Source organism: Falco cherrug, chromosome 4 (genome assembly GCF_023634085.1).
Source record: "Falco cherrug isolate bFalChe1 chromosome 4, bFalChe1.pri, whole genome shotgun sequence".
NCBI lineage: Eukaryota > Metazoa > Chordata > Aves > Falconiformes > Falconidae > Falco > Falco cherrug.
Genome location: NC_073700.1, coordinates 102122417 through 102145182, shown reverse-complemented (window position 1 = coordinate 102145182; position 22766 = coordinate 102122417). Strand labels below are relative to the sequence as shown.

At 40.9% G+C, this 22766-nt stretch overlaps 1 protein-coding gene and 1 long non-coding RNA gene across 2 annotated transcripts in view; one reads left to right on the top strand and one right to left on the bottom strand.

Moving 5' to 3' along the window:
- TGFBR2 (transforming growth factor beta receptor 2) overlaps window positions 1-22766 on the top strand; it is a 130323-nt gene that overhangs the window by 36116 nt on the left and 71441 nt on the right. The gene's annotated exons all lie outside the window — the stretch shown is intronic.
- Window positions 4308-21686, bottom strand: LOC129735892 (uncharacterized). The gene is made up of 3 exons (XR_008731821.1): window positions 21381-21686; window positions 17549-17723; window positions 4308-5612 (listed from the first exon to the last, which is right to left on the bottom strand). It is a non-coding gene; the product is annotated as an uncharacterized LOC129735892 (long non-coding RNA).

The following is a 22766-nucleotide window of genomic DNA, read 5'->3' as shown; positions in this document are numbered from 1 at the left end:
TACCTGGCACTGATTTCTGTTACAGCTGAACCTAGCTTTGCTTAATTGAAACCTGTCCTTTAGATTTGAAAAACACATGACTGGTTTTATAATCCTTCTGGCAGCCCATCCACTTCTCAGTATGTGTTCTAGACCTAAAATTACCCTCTGTATTATCCATGCAGAAATAGTCCCTTAAATATGTATACTCTTAGATACATATAAATGCTCTCTGACCTAAAATAGAAACAGGTATGTGGAACAGTAAACAGACATCAAAGGCTAAAGGAAACGTTAACAAAGGGATATGCTGTTTTGAAATTTAAACTTTAATGCTATGCTGAAATAAGCCCTGTTCAAAGACATGGTCACAGCATGTTTGGCTGTTAAATGAGTGCTTAGTACTCTAATACCAGAGCTGCAGCTGCAGGTGACCTGCACTCATGCAGCCTTGGCACAGGTTATGGAGAGTGCACTCTGTGGCACAAAACTGTTTCCAAAACAAGGCCTTTCATCTCAAATCCAATTCTAGCACTTGGTTATAAAGAAAAAGACCTGGGCCGAACCAAAACGCTTGCATTTTCCTGGGTGTATAGACAGGCTAATGCAGAAGTTTCAGATGTGGCCTACTCCAGTCCCTTCAGAATCTTTCACCATTGAAGCGACAGAGTAGGCATCCATACTGCCAGTTATTTCACTTGAACTGTTACTGTGCATGTGGCACAACTGCATACTGCCTCCTTACTCACCCCCTTGCTCACCTGCCCCACCAGCTATATAGTGAGCTACCAATACCTTCACTTCTCTCATTTTTGACTTCTGCAAGCTGGCATAGGTGCAGAAACCTGTAGCACTCTGTAAGCTACAAATGACAATATAATGTGGTAAATACTGCAGGAAGACAAGCAGTGAGGGTGGTAACTTTCTTCTGTTTCATTTCATAAAAATCTCCATTTCTCTATTGAAATTGTCTGGCACAAAATTTTCAGGTTGCTGGAGCAGGCTGCCATCAAATCCAGCTGGCCTGGCTACAAAATATGTGGACTGGCAAGGATCATCCTTTGTCCTCTGTAACTGCCAGCCTTCCTGTTTCACTGAGCCTGTCCTGTTTCCCACCCAAAATTAACCTTGGCCTGAGCTAGAGGTAGGCTCCTTCAGGGGCTAGGCTTCTCTAAGGAGTTGTGACTCCACCTATCTTCAACACTAACTTCAGTGCTCTCCTATTGTAAATATTTTGTAGCTGACTATTTCCATTACTTTTCTTTGCCTTTTAAGTAGAAAGGGGAGCTTGTTTTTATTATTGTATCTCGTGTAAGTTAGAGAGCCTAGGTGCACCCATATGGACAGGAATACAGGACTAAGCACTGTTCGAACGCAACACAAACACAGGCAGCCCAGCATCAGACATCTCCTTATCCAGGTGTAAGGGGTGGATGAGCAGGAGAGCACGAGGACACAACTAAACTAAACTGCAGGGTGGCATGGTAGGTCTGAGCAGCCCTGCTCTTATTGCATTATGCCATTATAAGCGCTGCAGCACATGAAAATTTTCAGCAGGCTTTAGAAGAAAAACTGATTTTCCAAAATGAAGCACGAGTCACAACTTCAAGGGAACCCAGCCCAGAGACAATAATTAAATATTAGTCTGGGGGAGAGTCTACAGTATGTTTTTTTCTAACAAGTCCTTAATAAATAGTTCTATATTACTTTGTGTAATAACAGTTTTAAAGAGTAAAACAAAGAAACATGAAACAAAATGTGCAGTGGATCCAGGGTAATCAGATATTCAATTCTTAGTTTTGGTGTTTGACATACAGACCACTTCTTAGTGGTGCACATAGATACTTGAGTATTACTGGGGCATTATAACCACATTAGCTAAGCGTCCTTTTCTTTTGCTTTGTAGACATAATCTAGTTATCCATCATTTAATATTTTCAGAAGGTGACATTCACTCTGATGCTGGCTCTGTTCCCAAGGAAGTATCCCAAGAAAATAAACAGAAATGCTTAAAGTCTGGGTTAAGCAAAATTTGAGTTAAAACCTCCAGAAATGTTTATTGTATTTGCCAGTCTATGTTACTCAGATTAACAATAGAGTGAAGAATACTTGTGCTAGTACTGCTTGTAAAAACAGCTATATTCTGAGTCGTTATTGGAATCCTAAACATTTCCAGGTGTTGTGCATGGTTTACAATAGTACGGATGGAAATTTTGCCAGCCTCCTTTTCCTTTTTGGTTTGACTTTTTCTACAGTTGTGAAGGATACTAGACTGACAAGCCTAGAGAACACTCTTTGTCTTGGCCCAGATCGTATACACTCCTGATGTTTGGGCTTTTCCACTCTGACCTATGATCATACTTCTTGTTTTACTTGATTTCTTTATGTTGGAGCTGTCTGCCTTCTCTAGATAATGGAGTAAGATCATCACCATTTTCCATGTAAAAAAACCTTATTCCCTTCAAGTTGCATAAATCCACCATGGATGTCAGTGTGAACACAGTCACTCTCAGTGATGATAATGCTTTCTAGTCATTACCAAAGTAGGTCAGATAAAGTCTAGTGGCCTAAAAACCTCAGAATTACTTTATTAATCCTGCAAATCTCTGGATTCCTCAACCAGAAGGTAAACCTGCTGCATCTGACCAGTGGTCACACTGAACATTCCTGTTTAAGAGAATAAGGAATTTTCGGTTCCCTAATAATTTGGACTAGACATATGTTTTCAAACAACTTGCCTTTCATTCCTGAAAGCTATTACTTTTGAAGAAGCTTCTTATAGCTAGTCAGTGCTCCTGTTGAGAAGTGTGCATTATGAGTGTAGTTTTTCTTATGGAAAATCTTTAAACATATGTTTATCTCACAGATTTGCATCAGTCAGACAGGGCTTTGGAGATGGAGCTGTGGAAACAGCAACAGAAATTTTGAAAGAAAGCATTTCAGAGGTTTTTCACATCTTAGGGGACACTGACTGCCATTCTTGCAGCTATTTTCTGAAAGAGAAATGTTCCTGAATATTTTACTTCCCTTACAGTTCTGGATGTAACTCTACTCCAATCCTGGCATAGCTTTCTGTGGAGTGGGCAAAGGTCTTGCAACCAAAATGGAATTTCTGTGAGTGTGGTTACAACATGCTTCCTCTAGAGAGCCTGACAAGGAAAACAGGGAAGAATATGCTGAGCAACTGGAACGGGGGTTGCCAAACATGCTAATGCCTGTCAACCTCTTTGAACAATCACTTTGAAATTTGTGGGAGTTTATCAGCAGCACTGCCAAATTACCAACAAGGATTCAGTATTAAATCAACTGTTCAGACTGCAAAGGAATCACTGCATCTTTTCCTCTCTTGAGTGCAAGGTACATAATAATAATTCAGTGGACATTTTCCTGTAGAAAATAGAAATCACTAAAAGCTTTAGAGCTAAATGTTTTCTGAGCCTAGCTGAATGGTCACAAGGTTGCGGAGTTGGGGTCAGCTTCCAGATATGTTTGTTTGGAGCTGCATCTTAGGCACAGCTTCTAAATCAGCTTACCAGCACACCTCTGTGGAACAGATCTTCTATCTAGTATCTCTCCACTGCCATAGTATTCAGCTGCCAGAGACCCAAGTACCAGTTCTGACACATCCCATCTCCTTTATTCATCTCACTAACTGAAATATGTCCAAAGCTCTAGCCTTTGGATTTTGTGATTAATTGATATGGTAGATAGAGGATATCAGCTGGCTGAGTAGTCTGTTCTATTGCAAGGAACACAGACTTGGAAATCCCAGCTTACACAAGACAGAAATATGGAATAACAAAATTTAAACATAGGAAGGACAAGAAAGAAGTAATGTATTAGAACTGGTTATTGGAAGGCAACTCACTTTCTAGCAAGACAAGAGGGCAAGGCTAGGAAGGCAAAAGAGATTCCAGATTCTTTGGAAAGTGCTGTGGCCAGGACTCTCAGGAAAGGATTTTCAGTGAAGACACTAAGAGAAGATCATGTATGTTATATAGACTGTTTTCTTATGGGCTGTTCTCTCCTGAGCTTTGTCAGTAAGGGATCTCATTTTAACAGTCATTACGATTGTGGTATTTTCTGTGACACCACCAAGTTCTAACTGTTCCAGCTTTGTTTTAGAAATAACTGCAGGAACCAATAATTTGTTTCCCAAGCCAAAATCTGAAATTTTCTTCAGATTTCTATATGCAAGCAAGAATTTCTAGGCTTGAAATGACTACACCCTTATAACATCTTAAATACCAAACAGCCAAACGATTGTCCACAATTTCTTTGAGAAGAAATTTAATGATTATAAGGCAATAACAATTCAACATTTCCTTTTGTTTTGTAAAACCTGTTACTAGTTCAGTGTTAATTCTCAGTTTCTAACTTGTTGCACAAAAGTAGTCAATTTATTTCCAATATATCCTTCTCCTTTACATTTATTTTTTTCAGGAATGTTGTAGCAAATAAATTCACTAATAGCATTCTTAGAAACTATGAATTTTAAGTACATATTAGGATTCATCTGCAGAAAATAAATATTCAACTCACAAAACCTAATATTTTAGACAAAATAATCTCAAGCAATCTTGTTTCAATAGCTTCAATAATTCCATTCAGAATCATTGCCATGCAACTGAGTCATTGTAACAGACCATCACCATGTTTTTAAACCAGTGCTGAACGGAGTCAAACTAATTACTGCAAATAACCACTAGCTGTCATTCTGCCACAGAACAGGAAAAATACTCTGTGGTAAAGGTATCCAAACCAGACCAGCCCACAGCCTTTGAATTTTAAGTATTGAATATCCTTACCCAACTGTCTGCAGAAGATGCAGTCACTGAACTTTGAAAAGCATACACATTGAAGGAAAACTGGAAGGTGCTCACAGATTTTTTTTCCAAAACTTCTATTTTGTTGAAGTATGTGATTTGTTGCAAATTATTTATCAGTTCCATTAATTAAAGAGAGAAGAAAAGGAAACTTGTATAACAGTTTCAAAATAAAAAATGGAAGTAGCATTGAATGTCTCAGGCTACAGTGTAAGGAAGAGATTTGTGCACACAGATCAGGCTTCAACTGGTACAGAAAAGCATGTAAAATGGAATTCATATCACATCATTTCAGTCATCTGGAAAAGTATATGTTTAATTCAGTAGCAGCCTCAGTTCCCTCTATAGCCAGTGGCAAGTAGGTAGCTCCTGAGAAAAGTCATCTACTTCAGATGGGTTGAATATTCCTCCACATCAATTACAGAGGAAGCCACAGTAACCAGCTCAATAGCTCAGACAACTGTCTTTCAGCAGATTAGTTAGGTGGGACAAAGCTTACTTGCAGGAGGGCCTAGCTTCCAGCCAGGGCCAAAATTACTGGTCAAAAGTTTATCATGTGCAGTAAACACGTTTACATTTTGCAAACTGTTCTTTGTCACAAGGTCCTCCAGCCAGTGAGGGCCAAACACATTCGTGACATGGTTGTCCTGTCCCTGGAGTGGTTCTTGCTCTGTGAAGCACAATAGCCCTGGGGCTGGCAGCACTGGGAAAGAGCAGCTCCAGGAACAATGGGCTCGTAGCTGGGCCATGCGCAGATGAGGAGAGGAAGCCATTTATCATCTCTAGGCCGTAACGGAGAGCCACTTCCTATTAATTAGAGAAACACAGAAACTGAAAAAAGAAAACAAGAAACTTACGTAATATGATCTCAGAGCTGGCCGATTTGCTAATGTAAAACACAGGGTGGAAAAAAAAAGGCTGATAATGTGGAACAGTAGGGCATGACTGCTGATCTCATAGAAAAAACATGCGGAAAATACTATTCAAAACACTGGCAAAATGCTTCGTGTGAAAGGCAGATTTCTTCTCTTGCAGTGGGCAGAATGTTCCAAAGGGGCCTGCATGTGACTGCCTGTGTGCTCTTTCCATTAGGAGGCATGCAGATGGCTTGGGTATTGCAGGGCCAAATGGGCAGCGTTTGATTCACATAATGTGTGTATCTTTGCCCTAGACTGTGGTTTTGGGGGCTGGGGAGCAGGAGGAAGTTCCTTATCAGGTGCAGTCACTCATCTCTAGCTCTCTAGACCCAAATGGTAACAGAAGCAGGATTAGCAGCAGCACATGGTCAGTCCTTGTTTTTTAAAGCTGGAGTCTGGAGAATGGGCAAATGACCCAGGGACACTCCCTACTACTTCCTTTTAGTAACCATGTACACTTTTTATTACTTTCATAGTAGTTATGAATAACCTGAAGAAACAGGCATTTGTTCAGGTAGATTTAGAAAACATGATACTGTAAAAAAAATGACAATTTACAAGACAAAACTCCCCTTCTCTTTCATGCAATGCAAAGAAGGTTTAATTATGATTGCTTTAGGAATGGATATATGTTGCACTGAAATGGGCTATGTCCAGTATTTTGCATGGAAGGTGGTGTTCAAAGTCTTTAGTCACTCCTCAAAGTTTAGGAGGAATTTCTCCATGTGCTTCTGAATTCTGGCTCCCACTATTATGCACTCAAGCACTACACTCTTTTGCTGTCGTTGGCAGGAAAATGAGTTTGACAGGGGCTGATCAGAGGCTTGAGAAACAAGACTGTTGGCCTCTGCTTCTCATGCTGTTTTTTCTGCCTTCACAAAATCTGTGTGAGCATTGAATGAAATCCACATGTGCTGAGAAATGACCAGCTAATAGAAAGGGACCACAGATGTCCCTTCAGAGGTGAACATGGTCCCCTCCTGAACAGGCATATCTCCATCACTTGATCAGAAGTAAATGTGCCACATCAGTACTAATCATGTGACCAGATTCTCTGTCACCTCATTCCTTCCTAGCAAACCTATATTTCTTATCTGTGTATTTTTGGAAGCATCAGAGCGAAGGCAAAACTGAAGTTTTAACCCTTGCCCAATGAGTCATTTTACTCTGGGTACTAGGTGCTCATTTGAACATTGGTGCATTATTTTGTATTTAGTTGCCAGCTTCTCTGACACCTGGTGTTATGACGCAGAGGCACCTCTAATTCTTTGACAAGCCCAGAGCTAAATGAATTATTTTATTGCTCATAACTGTTACATGCACCATCCTGCCTTGGTAGTGTTATCTTCTGGATTAAACTAGTATGCTTCATGTAAAAGCCACCAGGATTACCCAGTTTTAGGCAACAGTGGTTTTGTTAGGTCAGGCACTGAGCTGACTCAGATGTAGCTTACATTGTCTTTTGGTTCTCTTTAAAGAGCTCTGCAGATGCCATGGCAACTGACCCAGGCTAGGAGAGCCAGGCTGGGCATTACTGAATGGGGCTTTGAGCTTTTCAGTGCAGTTCACTGCAGAATAACCTGACCTCCATATACATGGCACCCAATCAGTCTCTTAAAGGTGTTTTTTTTTTTTCATTAAGAAAATGGTTTTGTATAATTTCTGGCCTAAGGCAAAACAGCCTTGGCATTTGCAAAGGCTCTGAAGATCATTAATATTTGACTAGTCCCTAACACTTCAGCACACTGAGCACAGGAATGACATAAGAGATACTGAGTGTATCAGGAGTTTGTCTTTTTATGTTATCTATATAGGGAACATACAGTGCAAAATAAGACTTTATTCTGAGATACTGCATTTACCAAGAATAGATCTAAGAGCTGCAATAGTCCACAACAGAGATCAGCAAGAAAGACAGGAAAGCCAAAGGTGGCACACAGACATTCTTTCATGCTATGTGGTCTAGAGCTAGGAGCAAGGTTATAAGAGATCTGTAGAAGACAACACCTCCCTGCTTCTGTTTAAATCTAAATTAAGCTGGAAACCATTGTCCCATAAAGAATTGAGATGCTCTCAGTAAAATTTTCTCTCTTGCAGGTGCATCATGTCCTGGATTCTGGTGTATTTTTACTAGGCAGGTTTTAATCTCTATTTTGGGGGAAGAAAATTGCATCCTGATGCAACTCTTTCAGATAGGTTGTGGCCTCCTGACATAGAGCACGGGGCAAAATACCATATTGCCTACATAAGAAGGGTTTTGTAATGCAAATTGTGCCCCATATTACCTCCTTAGAAAATTTTCTTCACACTCTCTCTCTTACATTTTTAAACCAGCTGAAAATATGTCATGTACCTTAATATAGGGTTGAAATCATAATCCCAGTTTTATGAGGTCTATGAAACTGATACATATTGTGCAATGTGGGAATTAATCCCAGGTGACTGCTAGGCAAGCCTGGCGTCTTTAGTTATCAAGTGCTAGTCTCCCACAAGTATGTGTGTGATCTGTGTGTTTTCCAGTGTGTGCAGTGTATTCTGTGTTACGATTTAATGAGATAAAGACAAGTGGAATGTGCACACTTAATCAGTTCAAATGATGGTATTTCCTAACCCACATCACCAAGAAAGGCTCACAGCTGTTCAGGCTCATTCCAGTGAATAACAGCTTTCAAAGAAAAAATAACCATAAACATAGTAGAAATCAAAATGTAATTAGAGGCAACTGGTCATCTCTCTGTCTTAATTACAGCACTGCAATTGTCCTTACTTCAGAGAGATAACCCCTGGGAGAATTTTGCCCACTGGATGGTTCAGGGAAAAAAATGAAAAACCTGTAATTTTTCATCCATTTCCCTCTTGTGTGGTTTCTTCTTTTATCCTAAAGACTGTCAGGTTCATGTTCTTTTAATTTCATTGTCTGAGAACACGTTAGGTGTGGTGTGGAAGTGACAAAGAGAAACTGACAGTTTCTGAAATCTTATGGAAAAATTAGGAAAAGTTTTATGACAGCATGCTCTGCATTGCTGTAAAAACTCATGATTTATCATTTTCAAGGGAAATTGTTTAGAAAGTACTTGAAAGTAGTTTTATGGAGTGAGGTGTGTTATTTCACCTATTTTGAACTTGGTGGTGTGTACCAAATTAGATCTACCCTCTCTCCTTGCTCCTTACCCTTCATATCCCCTTTCCAGGACATGTTCCTCTAATGCCTGTTTTTGCCCTTTGCTAGATTGTCCGTATTCTGAACAAAGTTCTTCTCTTTTTTCCCCTCTTCTTCTGCACTGTTATCTTGTCTTTCCTTTCCTATAATAAGCTGCTTAATCTTGTGGGTTTTGTAGAAGAGTTTGTTGTGGGTGTACTCTGCCCATCTCCTCTAGGTCTTGTCCTTCTATCTCAGATGTCTCTCTGCTCACCAGGTCCCTTCCACTGCTTCATTTGATTGTGAAGGTGAGATTTACTTGTCTAAACATAGGTGTCAAGAGGCATTTCAGTGCCTTAGGGTATTTCCTAAGGCTTTCTGTTTTCTGTCTTGAAATCTCTCATAGGGCCTGTGTCATATGAGGATGTCTTACCTACACTACGACACCTAAACTGAACTTGTTGACTGTGTTCAGTTAACTGAATTGTTTCCTTTTAGCCCCTCTTTCTCTTCTCTGGCAAAACAACTTACTCTCTGTAACAATTACGCAGTCTGCACAACGCAGCCTGTGAATGGCTCCCCTCTGGCATATAGACTTCCTGGGAAGCTCCAGTCATTGTTCCTCTTGAAATTTTTTTACACAGTATTAACTTCTAATACTTCAGAGTTACAGAAAGATGCTGAGAGATCGAGTGCACCCTCAGTAAGTTTGCAGACAACACCAAGTTGGGCAGGAGTGTTGATCTGCTGGAGGCCAGGAAGGCTCTGCAGAGGGATCTGGACAGGCTGGACTGATGGGCCAAGGCCAATTGTATGAGGTACAACAAGGCTCAGTGCTGGGTCCTGCACTTGGGTCACAACAACCCCAGGCAGTGCTACAGGCTTGGGGAAGGGTGGCTGGAAAGCTGCCCAGTGGAGAAGGACCTGGGGGTGCTGGTTGACAGCTGGCTGAACATGAGCCAGCAGAGTGCCCAGGTGGCCAAGAAGGCCAGCAGCATCCTGGCTTGTATCAGAAACAATGTGGCCAGCAGGACAAGAGCAGTGACTGTCTCCCTGTACTCGGCACTGGTGAGGCCACACCCTGAATCCTGTGTTCAGTTTTGGGCCCTTCACTTCAAGAGAGATGTAGAGGTGCTGGAGCGTGTCCAGAGATGGGCAACGGAGCTGGTGAAGGGTCTGGAGCACAGGTCTTGTGAGGAGCAGCTGAGGGAACTGGAGTTGTTTAGCCTGGAGAAGAGGAGGCTGAGGGGAGACCTTGTTGCTTTCTAGAGCTACCTGACAGGAGGCTGTAGCGAGGTGAGTGTTGGTCTCTTCTCCCAAGTAGCAAGCGATAGGACAAGAGGAAATGGCCTTAAGTTGTGCTGGGAGAAGTTTAGATTGGATATTAGGAAAAATTCTTCACTGAAAGGATGGTCAAGCACTGGAATAGGCTGCCTAGGGAGATGGTGGAATCACCATCCCTGGAAGTGTTTAAAAACCATGTTGGTACGGTTTCTAGGGACCTGGTTTAGCAGTGGACTTGGCAGTCCTGTGTTAATGGTTGGACTCAATGACCTGGAAGGTCTTTTCCAGCCTATGTGATTCTATGATTAAGTCACTGTGCCACATCAAGGTTTATCACTTGATAAACCACATTTACCGCTGGAATATTGAAGAAGGACAGGGAAATTATCACACATACTTGAATCCACATCCTGGTTTACTTCACCATACATTTCCCAGGAGCTTGACAGAAGGAAATGCATTCAGGATTTTATCCCACTTGTAGCACTAAAACCTTATTTCTTAATTTGTGATTTTCACTTCCTAGTCTCTGATAATCCTGTTTCCTTTTACTTTTCCCACAAGAGTTCCAGTGAAAATGCAGACCCGTAAGGAATTTTGGGTGCAAGTCTGAAAGACTGAACAAGAGCACCACCACATCAGAGTCTGATACTTTTTATTGTCCTAGACCCTAACCCCACACAGAGGCTCTAGAGCATCTGTGAAGCTCAATGCTACCTCAGATAAATAGGGCTTTGAAAATGGTGGTGACAGCCTAATTCTGCACCCACTAATATCTTCAGAACCTAAATGAATTCAGTACAATTCATCCATAAATTTTGCTGCCCTCTTACTTTTCTGTTCAGGGTAAATATTTGGCCTTAAATGCCAGATTATGAAACAAATTACAGAAAATGTGATGTTTTTCTAAGAAATGAATCTAATGTAACTGTAGAATGTGCCTTGTCAGTCTGGACTCTGTCACTTCGGGATTTTCTTATATGTGCAAGTATTCCTGGAAGGAGTCAAAAGAACTGACCCTTGGGAGCCCTTTCTTATGGGAAGCAAAAGCCAGGCAACACCATTTTTCTGAGGGTTGAATGGTGCTTATTAAAAAAGTTTTTAAGTGAGGTGGGAAAGCATCTGTCTGAAAATCAGTTATTTTGCCAAATTTTGTATCTCCTCCTTAATGTCTTTGTAAAAGCAGGCTGGGAAATCTGTGGGCAGTTGTTAACCAGCAGTAGTTTTGCCTAATTTCTTCTCAAAAAAAAAAAATATCTACCCATTTTAGCCGAGTTTTGTACCTTAAGATGCAGCCAACATTTTGAGATATAAGTTAACAAACATTGTTGTGCACTTAGCCAGGTATATAACATTTTTCTTGTACTTCCGTGTGCAACAGGATTCCCTCTTGATCTCTCCAACCATTAGCTTACGTTCTGAAGACTGACTATGATGGGAAGCAACATTTTTCAGTCGTAGCCTGATCTTGTGGGGCAGTATCACAAAACAGTAGAAAACATATACTTGGCTGTGGAGAAAGGTAGTCAGGCTTCCTTCTAGCTTCCCCCCCCCCCCCCCCCCCCCCTTTTTTGTGTAATTGTGAAGGATTAATCACTGCTTTGTGATTGTCATTGTCAAGAAAACAGAGTTAGCAAGACTTCTGGTGTCCTCTCATGGCAACGTGGGGAGCTGAAGTGAGCCTGCCTTGGTCCTCCACTATGCTGCAGACCACTGGCCTTACTTGGCAGCTCAGCAGCCACCTGCCATCACCGAGCATCTCCCCAGTTTGCCAGGTGGCCAGCAGTCAGTCAGCCCTGTCTGAGGAATGGCTGAACTGCATCTCTTTGCAGGATTCGCTGAGACGTTTTGCAAAAGTACCCAGAACTATCAGGGGAAGCATTTACCAAGCAACTGGAATCACTTCTCTGTAGTACTTTCCCAGACTTTTCCTGCCTCACTGCTCTCATAGATCACTTTTCCTTCTCCTCCCTCTCCATTTTCTTAGGTACTTGAATAGCCACCCTAAAATCTATTGTTCAAAAAAAAAAAAAAAAAAAAAAAAAGTCTTTCTGATTTGCAGGGGCTTTATCCCTGCACATAGTACAGGGCCAGAAATCAGTCTGCACTGAAGGCAGAAGACTCCCCTTAAACTGCCTTTTAATCCTTTCCTTAACTAGAGCTTTACAGCATAGAGGAGATACAAAGAATCAGGTTCAAAACTCTTACAAGGATAAAGAATGCAACTTTGCTATGGGAAAGCATCCTAAATACCTCAGTTCCAAATACATTGTTGAGAATCAACAATATAGTTTTATCCAGAGTTAAGCAAACCCCATCCAGCAGAACTTTTATGTCATTGATTGTTGAGTCAAAATATTTTCTATGACAGGTCACAAAATGGTTTTGCAGCATTTCCACACAGCTGGAGAAATAATCATACAAGCAAAAGGGCAACAGCTGTGAGATTTCAAAGTCTTACCAGGAAAGGAATTCTGGAAATGTAACAGACATTTTGATGTCCCCATCGTCTGTCCAATCCCCCTCATCTCTTTCCCTTCCTTGCCTATGTGTCTTAAACACCAAGTAAAAGTCATTACTGATATGGTACAGTTGTGGCTTCCAGTTTATATTATCTGATATTTGCAAAAAATCTATCCATAAATAAAAGGAGAGCTCTTTGTCTTAGGGGATAGATGTCTCAGCTTTAAGTATGAAATTGTTCTTTAAGAACCCATAAAGCATGAATACCCATTTGAATCCAGTAATTCCAGACTGTGTCGTGAAACAAAGGCAGAAAGGAAAACTCCAAAACTGGAAGCGCACATCAGCCATTGACTAACTTTCAACCCACCAGACACCTGAAAATACAGCTTGCCTTTTTCAGCATACTCCTAAGTCTCACAGAGAGTACTGCTTACGTGCGCTGTGGAATGAGCGATTTCTTGAGCAGCAAACACTGATCATCCTGGGACTGCAAGTCTGAAGAATATGGATGAACTGCAGGAAGAGAGAAGGAAGTAGTAGGCGAATGCAATCAGCACAGTGATTTTAGGGGCAAATTTTTCAGGGGCTTGCTCTCTGTCTTTGGAAATAGTTTGAATTTGTGCAGATTTTCTTGAAGCATTCCAATCTAGAGCATTTTTTCTCACACAAAAGGGACACTATTTTCAGTTTGCAAATCATCAGCTAAAGCAAAAGAAGAGTTTATTTGGCACTCTTGAACATTGTTCTATGTATTTCACATACATCCCCTCAGCAATACTATAATGCAGAGAAATAGTGACCAGCATATATTTTGTTGTTCTTAAACCTTGCTTTTACTTCTTTGATTCATTATGAAGCAGCTTTGCTCTATGGGTGCTCAACTTACAGTCTTCTGTAGGTACATTCTCTGTTGCCACCTGTAACAATAAACTCCTTCTTGACCTCAGTGGCAGCAAGAATGTGTGTTAGGCAGAATCCAAGAACAGCAAGCAAGCACTCAGAAAGCCAGAACACTGAGCAGATGGCAGTCTTAGATTTACAATCTGAGAATCCACTGGTTTCATCAATATCATATAAATAGGTAAATGTGTCTAGTGGTGATTTTGTCATAGCTAAGTATGGGGCCACAGCAACGAAGGATGTTATTCTGAAAGGACTTAGCAGCTCTGTGCAGGGACAGATTCTTGGAGCTTGGTTCCTTTGGGCCATTTCAGTCACAGACTGTCCAAGATTCCTATTGCGCTCACGTATGCCAAAGTGGGTTTGGTTTTATTCGGTTTGGAAAGCTTCTTTCTGGTTCCTGCATGGGTGCTGGGGCTTGTGAAAATCTGGTTATTTATCTGAGATGTTCATCCCTTCTGAAAGGCAAGCTTGTACTGCAGTGTTTCACATGCATATTCATACAGGACAGAAGCGTGGGGGAAAATCTTCTCTTAGCCAGCACAGCCTGTTAAAAGCCTACCAACAACACAGGGTAGGCATAGCTATGCCAAAGAAAAGGGTGTCTTCTGAGGTTTTTGTGTCACGAAGCATATGCAGGTCTCCAGCAGGAGGCTCTGCCAATTAACAGACATTAGCCCCATTCCTGTGGTTCAGTTCTGTCTTGCAGGTGAGCTCCTTACCAGGACACGAGGGTTGGCGCCTTTTGCTAAGTGTTCGGAGTACATGGCATGGCTATAGATTTCGTTAGGGTGTTAGTGAAATATCTAGAAGGGAATTCTACCTTAATATGTTACGTCACAGTTACTGCTAATAGTATCTACCCGAGATTACCTTGTCTTGTTTGTCTTTCTGTATACCCACTGTTGAGCATTGCAACCACCATCACTTATACCATGTCAAAATGCCTACTAGGAGCCATCCAGATGAAGAACAGTCAGCTCAGGCTAAATCCAGGCAAGATGGAAGTGTGTCTGGCTGAAAGGGGAAACGCTTTGAAGAGCTAGCCAAAACATTGTCACTGCTCTTCCTCAAAGATATGCAGCCCTTATTCATCAGAGTTATGGCTGACTCCTCACTAGACTTGGATGATCAAATTTGCAGAATTGCTTTCTCTCACCTTCAGCTCTGTCATTTCCTTGTAGATGGCCATCTTGTCCCAGTGATTCATGCATTTGTCACCACCAGCCTGAACTGTAACAGAAGTGGAATCCAAAACCTGTGAATGGGTCCAGAAGGTGGCTGCTGACTTTTTCCATAGTGTAAGGTGCTTTCAGCGCCTTTTCAGTCTGAACTCAAGTCCCTCAGCAGACTTCCACTTTCTCTCAGTACCTGTTTACAGCCTTGGCCATAACTTTCAAAGAAACTGAAGAAATGTCAAGGACAGCTGCATAACTCTGATGTGCTTTAGATCAGGAGGTTCAGGAAAAAAATGTGTGAGAACTACTCACAATATGAATCTGCTTTTGCTTTGCTGTGTCTGTACCTCTTCCCAAGGTAATCCTGCTGTGGAAGGCTCTGCTGGATTCTGATCATCTTAATGGAATATTGCAGTTTTCCCCGTGTGATTGGGTGGGGGGAAGGGCGGGAGCTTATTACCATATATGACACAATTCAACAGCTGTTTTTATTCCATAATCCCTTCCTCTTTTCTCCCAGCTTTCTCCCACAAAAGGAAAAAACCTTAATGAATGTTGATCCCACAGAGCATATGCAAAGAATCCCATCCAGGCAACCAAGGACTATCACTGCTTTTGATGTCCTGTGGAAGGTACTCAGATAGAGCCTTGTTCTGTTTAGGATTTAGGATTCTATTTAGGATTCTTAGTAGCTCATTTTTTTTTTCACCTTCTGGCTCTTTCCAGCTTTGGATGCTTTTATTTCAAGGGAGGCCATAAAGGTTTTCAAGTACTCAAATATTCAAAGTTTCAAATTTTTTGAGTTTTAAAACAATTTGAATTCTGAAGTTCCATGAGTGAGACCACCTGAGGGCAAAAGTCAGTTCATGTGGTTTATTCACTTAGCTATCTGCAGAATGCAATTTGTTTCAAAACACTTAAATACTGAGATGTTCTCTGCTGCTCCAAACTTGATCTGAGTTTGGTAATATACTGTGTTTCTGATGTAATAACAAAAATGTTTGAATTAGTCAAGTAAAGGCAACTGTTTCATTTCGAATTAAAAACACAGGAGGGTGGAAGGAGGTAGTATTTAAAGCTTGCTTCTAAAACAGTGAAATAGTCTAATATTTAGGGTTATTTTGACAAGTGACTAAATCCTAGGGAGTACAGGTCAAACCACTATAGAGAGGATGGTTTTCATATGATAGTAAAGAATGTGAATAAAAGTAAACTAAACTGAAAGGAATACTTCATCAAAATGCCTGTTTTTCTTCAGAAGAGCAGGACGGTAAGGGTTGACACAGAAGGCTTAGATGGAAGTGAGGATACACAGACTGCTATGGCACTGAAGACAAGACTTCAAAACACATGCAAGAATATGTAAATTGCATAGCAAAAATGCTTTTGGTCTTCAAAGTATAAATCACCCTTGAGTCAGTATTCCTGTCACAAGCAAAATTCATGGGCAAATTAGCTTGCCTCCATCCTTGATCATTTTAGAATATCTTGTAGATATGTGAGGCCTGGGGCCAAAAGTTTTACTGGGCTCTGTGGACCAGACTCAGATTTTGGAGATGTGCTTAAGCCTAACTTGTGAAACACCAGTTGGGAAACATGGAAGCTGTTTTGAATTAAACTGAGCAATAGACCTGACTGGAATTCATATGACACAAAGCCAGCTGTAAATTTGTGGGTAATACAGATTTCTATGGAGAGGAAGGTTAAAAGCTTGTTCACACCAATCAGGGGTTGTTGCCTTGATTGTTCATATAGCAAGAGAGCAGCTGTGTGTCTGTAAAGCTCTTCCTCAGGTTCCCTTTCCATCACAACTGTGGCTGCATTCATTTCTGGCTAAGGGGCATACCCTGGCAAAACAAAGCCTTGCTATACTTTGGGACAACCTCACAGCCTAAACTGAACATCTGATGAATGTAATTAGTTCACAAAGTACACTAAGTAAGGCTGGTAGAAAATATGTGTTTATATATGACTGTCAATGACTTGGGAATAGGGCCTGCCTTCTGGTTCTGTGGATTCAGTGGGTTGGGCCAGATGATCTCTCAAGGTCCCTTCCAACCTGGGCTATTCTGTGATCCTGTAATTAAATGAATTGTTTGCTCTCTCTCATGTATGTCACAACTGCAAGAGAAAGATAAAGAATCATTCCAAACTGTCATTGTTGTAGAAAAACAGGGTAGGTAAGCAGGCACATCTAGCACAGACATTGCTTATGGAGCCATTCATGGAAACAGCCATTTTCCCATTCATAGTGATCATTGCTGGGGAGAATGGGCAGACCAGAAAATTTAGACAAAGCATTTGGTATGAGGTTAATTAATCAAATTCACACAAATACTTCAGCATAAATTTCTCCATCCCTGCCAAACTGAAGTTGTTTGTCTCAAGGCAGACTCCATGAAGCTGAAGCCATGGTTTTTCTTTCTGCCATACATGGAGGGGGTTCTACAAGAAATCCAAATTTATACAAGTAAAAAGAGCCTGGTACGAATGGCAGAGAAGCTCAGAGAGAAGGAAAGATTAGTCCAAAACAAGAAAGATAAAGAATCTCGCTTTCCTAGTAGCTATGGATTAGAGAAATGTTCTGCCCTGAGCCCTCAGCCAGTGAGAAGAAGCAGCTGGAGCTAGACAGACAGAGCTGCTGCCCACACCTCTCCTACTATGCTCACACTCGTTCAGAGATTCCTGGAACTTATGGCCAGAAAGTTCTATTAGTTTAGTCTGACCCACATTTTTTTATTCTGACTTAGTCCAGTAACTTGTGTTTAGTTGCAGTACACATTCACAATCTGAAAACATGAAGAAATGCAGAATCCACCACTGCCTGCACCAGTTTGTCCAATGATCGGCCATACTCACAACTTTTAAAAGGAAGTATCTAATTTCAAAGGCGACTCCTTTAAGCTTCCAGTCATTGGTTATGTATTATTTTTTCCGGTATTTTCTCCAGATAAGGGTAATTAATGGAGATGTCTCAGTCTTACTCTAGGTAGCTCTCTCCTACTTGTGGAGGTGACTTCCCACCTGATTTAATCTGTAACAACATAAGCCAGAAATGAAGTTATCTAACAGTGTCCATGGAGATGCAGCATTGGTTTAACTCAAATAATTAATTTTAGTTTTGTATCTTGCTTAGCACAGAAGATTCTCCCCCATCACCATCTTTCTGTAGAGACCTGAGGCATTGCTACAATATAGCTGATGTATGACCATGGACATGTCATCCTGTCCCTCACAATTCATCCAGCTTTGTAAGATTATAACCCTTTCAGATGACAGTTGTACTTTCATTGTACTTACATTTATTTTTGTACAGTAGCTAGCACAAATGTCCAGACCTCATTTGTATGTCTTTGTAACAGTGAACACTAATAATGGATGAGAAAGCTCTGACAAGAACAAGCAAATGCCACAGTTCTTTAGTCTCTGCAGGCAGGAATGTAAGGCAGTTCCAATGCTTTGTAAGCTCTGCAAATCTGACCACTGGCCATACTTCTAATTTACATATGATCACTTTTATTGGATGTGGAAAACATCAAGAAAAGTAACTTAAGAAAACAAACTAATGTGGCAAGTTGTTTACAGTTACCTATGTCATTCTTTCCATCTCCAGATGTTCTGATTCATCTTTTGAACCCTGACACAAAAGCTGCTATGTTCTTTATAGCAGGATAGTAATAATAGTCACCATAGTTACTGCCAGTGCTTCTAAAAACCAAAAAGTTAATGAAAAAATAAATGGCATGTTTTATTTAATAAGAAAGTTGCATTATTTTGAAAATTATAGGGTTTTTTATATTCAAATCTGGAGAAGATTTTTCAGGGCAGTCTGAAATTAAACTTCAGTGTTTTTCTAATTATTCCTCCATTCAATCATTTTAGGGGCAAAATAGGGTGTGCAAGGGGAAAAGGAGTGGCATAAAAACAGAAAGATAAGCACATGAGAAAATTCTAAATATTTTAAAAAGTTTCTAATGGAAGATGCTTAGGGAATGCAATACCGTTCTCTTTCAAAGCATATAAATTATGTTTTTCTTTAAATTTCTTAAAATGTCTTCACCAAATCTCACTGCTTTCTAATGTCATGGGTAAGGGGAACTTCTGAGCAACATGGAACTAAGCTGGTTGATCCAACAGATACTCTTAGGGAAATTTTAAAGAATGTTTCTTCTGCAACTTCTTCAGATCAGGGAAACCTGCTATATTTGCTGCTTCCCTGTTTTCCTTCTTTTGTGGAATAGCACCACAGAGAAGCCATTTCTCAGGGGTGTCACAACAAATGAATGCAAGGATCCAATGGCTATAGCTCACACTGAAGGAAAACAACATTCCTGATCAGCTGAGAAATAAGAATTGCTTACGGTCCCAGCATGAGAGTCCTTGCTACTCTGTAAGACTTCAATAGTTTAGGATCACTGACATTAGAAATTATAAAATCACCCAGGGTAAATAACAGTAAAAGAGTTACAGTCCTTGAGAAAAAGTTTAGTATTTTGCTTTACTATTAAAAGCAGCACCTTGCTAGTTGAGCTAAAGGAGCACTATTGCCTTCATCCTTTCCAGAAAGATTCACACTGAACCCTGATTGTCTAATACAGATTGACATTAGCAAAGGTAAATAAATCCACAGGTCTCTCTCTTAAGACACTGATTTAATCTATTTGGTTCTGATTACAATTCAAGAGCCTCTGAGAAAGGCACGGTTTGTTCAAGGAAGAAGGCTGAACACCTTTAAATTTGACTGCACATATTTTATTCTTTGCCACAGCTCAGAAGGAGACCCAGTCACCTGTCAAATTAACTGTGCTAACCAAATTGCAGAAGTGCTTGAACTTCAACACTAACCTCATTACAAATATCGGCCAGTTTTAAACAATGCATTTGTGCAGTGCTACATCTGAACAAGTGTACAGCATTCTCCTCCAAAGGAAGACCAGATGGCACTGTTGCAAAAACTCTTGCTAACTCTGCCAATCTGAGTGTGTAAACTGGTAGTCCTCGAAGAACTGCTTATTGTCAGTGGTGAGCCATTTCTTTCTAGTTCTTACCAGCAAAAATTGCTTTCCTGGCTTTAATCTCTCTGTGAAACCATTGTAGGTAAGTCTGCTGCCACAGCAATCAAACAAAATATTGTACAGGGCCAAGACATTATGCTACAAATGAATTCTCAGCACATAACTCTCCAAGAACATCTTTCCACCCGGTTAAAAAGAGGTGGGACTGTTTCTCTTGTTTCCCTTGGCAGTCTCTTCAACAGCTCTCTCCCTAATTAAAACAATTCTATTGCAGATTATTCTGCCTGAATTTACTTTACCAAAAGGGAGGGGATTTTTTTACAAGGGCATGTAGTGATAGGACAAGGAGTAATGGCTTTAAACTAAAATAGGGTAGATTTAGATTAGGTATTAGGAAGAAATTATTTACTGTGAGGGTGGTGGAAGACTGGAACAGGTTTCCCGGAGAAGCTGTGGATGCCCCATCGCTGGAAGTGTTCCAGGCCAGGCTGGATGGGGTTTTGAGCAACCTGGTCTGGTGGAAGGTGTCCCTGCCCATGGCAGGGGGGATGGAACTGGATGATCTTTAAGGTCCCTTTCAACACAAGCCATTCTATGGTTCTATGATTCTATGAAAGAAATGATACATACTAAGAGTTTGAAAGCACATACACTGTAAAAGGTAGGACAAGGTGTGGTTTGTGAAAGAGAGAATGAGGTAACTATCACCTTGTTCCCAAATATCCAACAGCTCACAAAACTTTAAAATATGCCTTGTTTCTTCCCCCCGCCCCCCCCCCCCCCCCCAATTTTAAGGTAGGGAAAGATTTTTCCATTAATTGTATGTATCCCCATACTGAAGTATTGCCCTAAGCTTAAACAGTCATTTTGTGGTAGAAAATGTGGAGACACTAACTCTTCTAGAAAAGGCAATGTGCAACTGAAGGACAAGCTTCATGGACTGGAAGGGGCTTCACCTCTCCCTCTGCCCTGTGGTGCTGTGGGTTGCTTTGCAGAGGTTGCCCAGAGGGCTGTTCTGATGGCTCTGGAGGGGGTGCACAGGGGTGTGGCTGCTGTTTTTCTTGAGGGAACAATCCACCATCTTGGTTTCTTACAGAATTCAGTTCTTCTCTTGTTTAAGGACTACTTCATCCAGACAATAAATATACTAGTCCCTTGAACGGCAAAGAGAATCCTCGTGTACTGTGATAAATATTTACATCACTTGTGCATGTACTATAATGAAGGTGTTTTGTGGATAAAAGCCTGAAGCATTTCACTATGGCACAGTGCTAGGGAATTCCTGCATGTAGAAAAGCTGATATGGGGGAAAAGTTTAAAACGTGACCCTGGTAACAAAGGACTTTTCCCAGGTACTTCTCTGCCCACTTCCCAGCTGCTGGAAAGCATCCCACATAGTTATGTGAGACTCACAACACTGTTGTATTGTGAGGCTGACCCCTTCAAAAATGCTCCCTTCCCCTTTCATAAATGTGGAAGTATTCTAAGTGTCTTGTTTTCCGGGAGCGTGGACACCTAGTAGGTTGTTCCTCGCAGAACCTATTTTTTGTGTATTGAAATCTCAAATATCTTGCCTATACTCACACAGTAAAAGCAGTAACAGATGTCACCACACGTAACCACATGGATTTATTCCTCCTTCCTTCCTTACATAGCCTAACCTACATGCATAGTACCTTGACGAGACAGGTGCTGCTGCAGCTGCAGATTTTCCCAGGGCTCTGTTCTGATCTCTGAAGTCTGGTAGAGTCTTTTTGCTCTTGCTTCTTTTCTAAGCATTTAAAAAACAGCTGTCATCATCAGGCCTCCGAAATGAAATTCAGATACATGAAGATTTCCATAATCCAACACAATGAAGTTTCACACAGACTTTGAACTGAAACCACTGGTGTGTTTCAGAGGCTGACAACAGCTCAGGAGCACCCTAGAGCATTGTAGAGGAGTGCTAGGTTAGTAATCAGAGGTCACTGAGACTGCTTAACAGTGACCACAGCCACCCCCTGCTACTGATAGTGTTTCTTTCTACACAGCTGGAGAAGTGACTGTTTATACAAATAATCTTTATCACACCTCTACCAGGAAATTGCTTAACATGTATCTGAAGCTGAGTGTGTTCAAGTTGAGCTTATTTCATTTCAAGCCAACTGCTGTTTCTGTGCTGCTCAGTGAGCACAACCCATTCAATTTTAATTTTGTTACAAACAAAGATAACTAATAACATACGCTTTAGAAAGGCTCTTTTTCCTAGAGCAAGATGTTTTCCAAAAGCCTTTCCAACACAGAGCTAAGAGCAAAAAATGTTCTAAAAACTCCTCTGTGAGCCTGGGCTGTGCTGTGCTCTGTGTACATTGCTGTCCTCTCCTTCAAACAACCAGTGTTCTGAGCCATTCAGCACACTATCAGCTCTCACCTGCTTGGTTTTACACAATGACAGAAACATAAAAGCCATTGGCTTGGAATGGCTTGGCGGTCCACTGTCATCTGTTATCCTATCTCCACGCTAAATCTGTTAGAGGAAACAACCCCCCACCCCAAAAACAACTATTAGAATCTATAGGTCAAACCAAACGATGACTTTCTTTTGGAAATGTTTCTTGCTGTAATACTAAATAGGGAGGGCCGTGTGTCTAATGAGATAAAATGTAATCACAAAATGGAGATTTCTACAGACCTAAGGTGTCTGGTTGGCCATAAATGTTAGACATGTAGGAAAATTCCTGAAAATTCTGGTTGGCATCGATCTTACCTATATGACTTAAATGCCTTTTCTAAATCAGTGTCAAGAAAGCAAGACTCTACTGACTTCAATGGGACAAAGGTCTGGCCTTAAATTTAGTACAAATTCAAAAATATCTAGAAACAGAGCTAAACCAGAACTACAACCCCAAACCCCAAAGCTTTGAGGAAGTTTTGGTTGGAAGGCAAGCTTTGCAGCTGGGCTTTGATCTGAATGGAGCAAGCCCAAACATAGGATGAGATCTCCTGTGAATGCTAAAGAAAACTGTGTTTGGGTTCAGATTCAGGCTTTACAGCTTGGGGCCCATCTCCTAAAATGGTGTAGA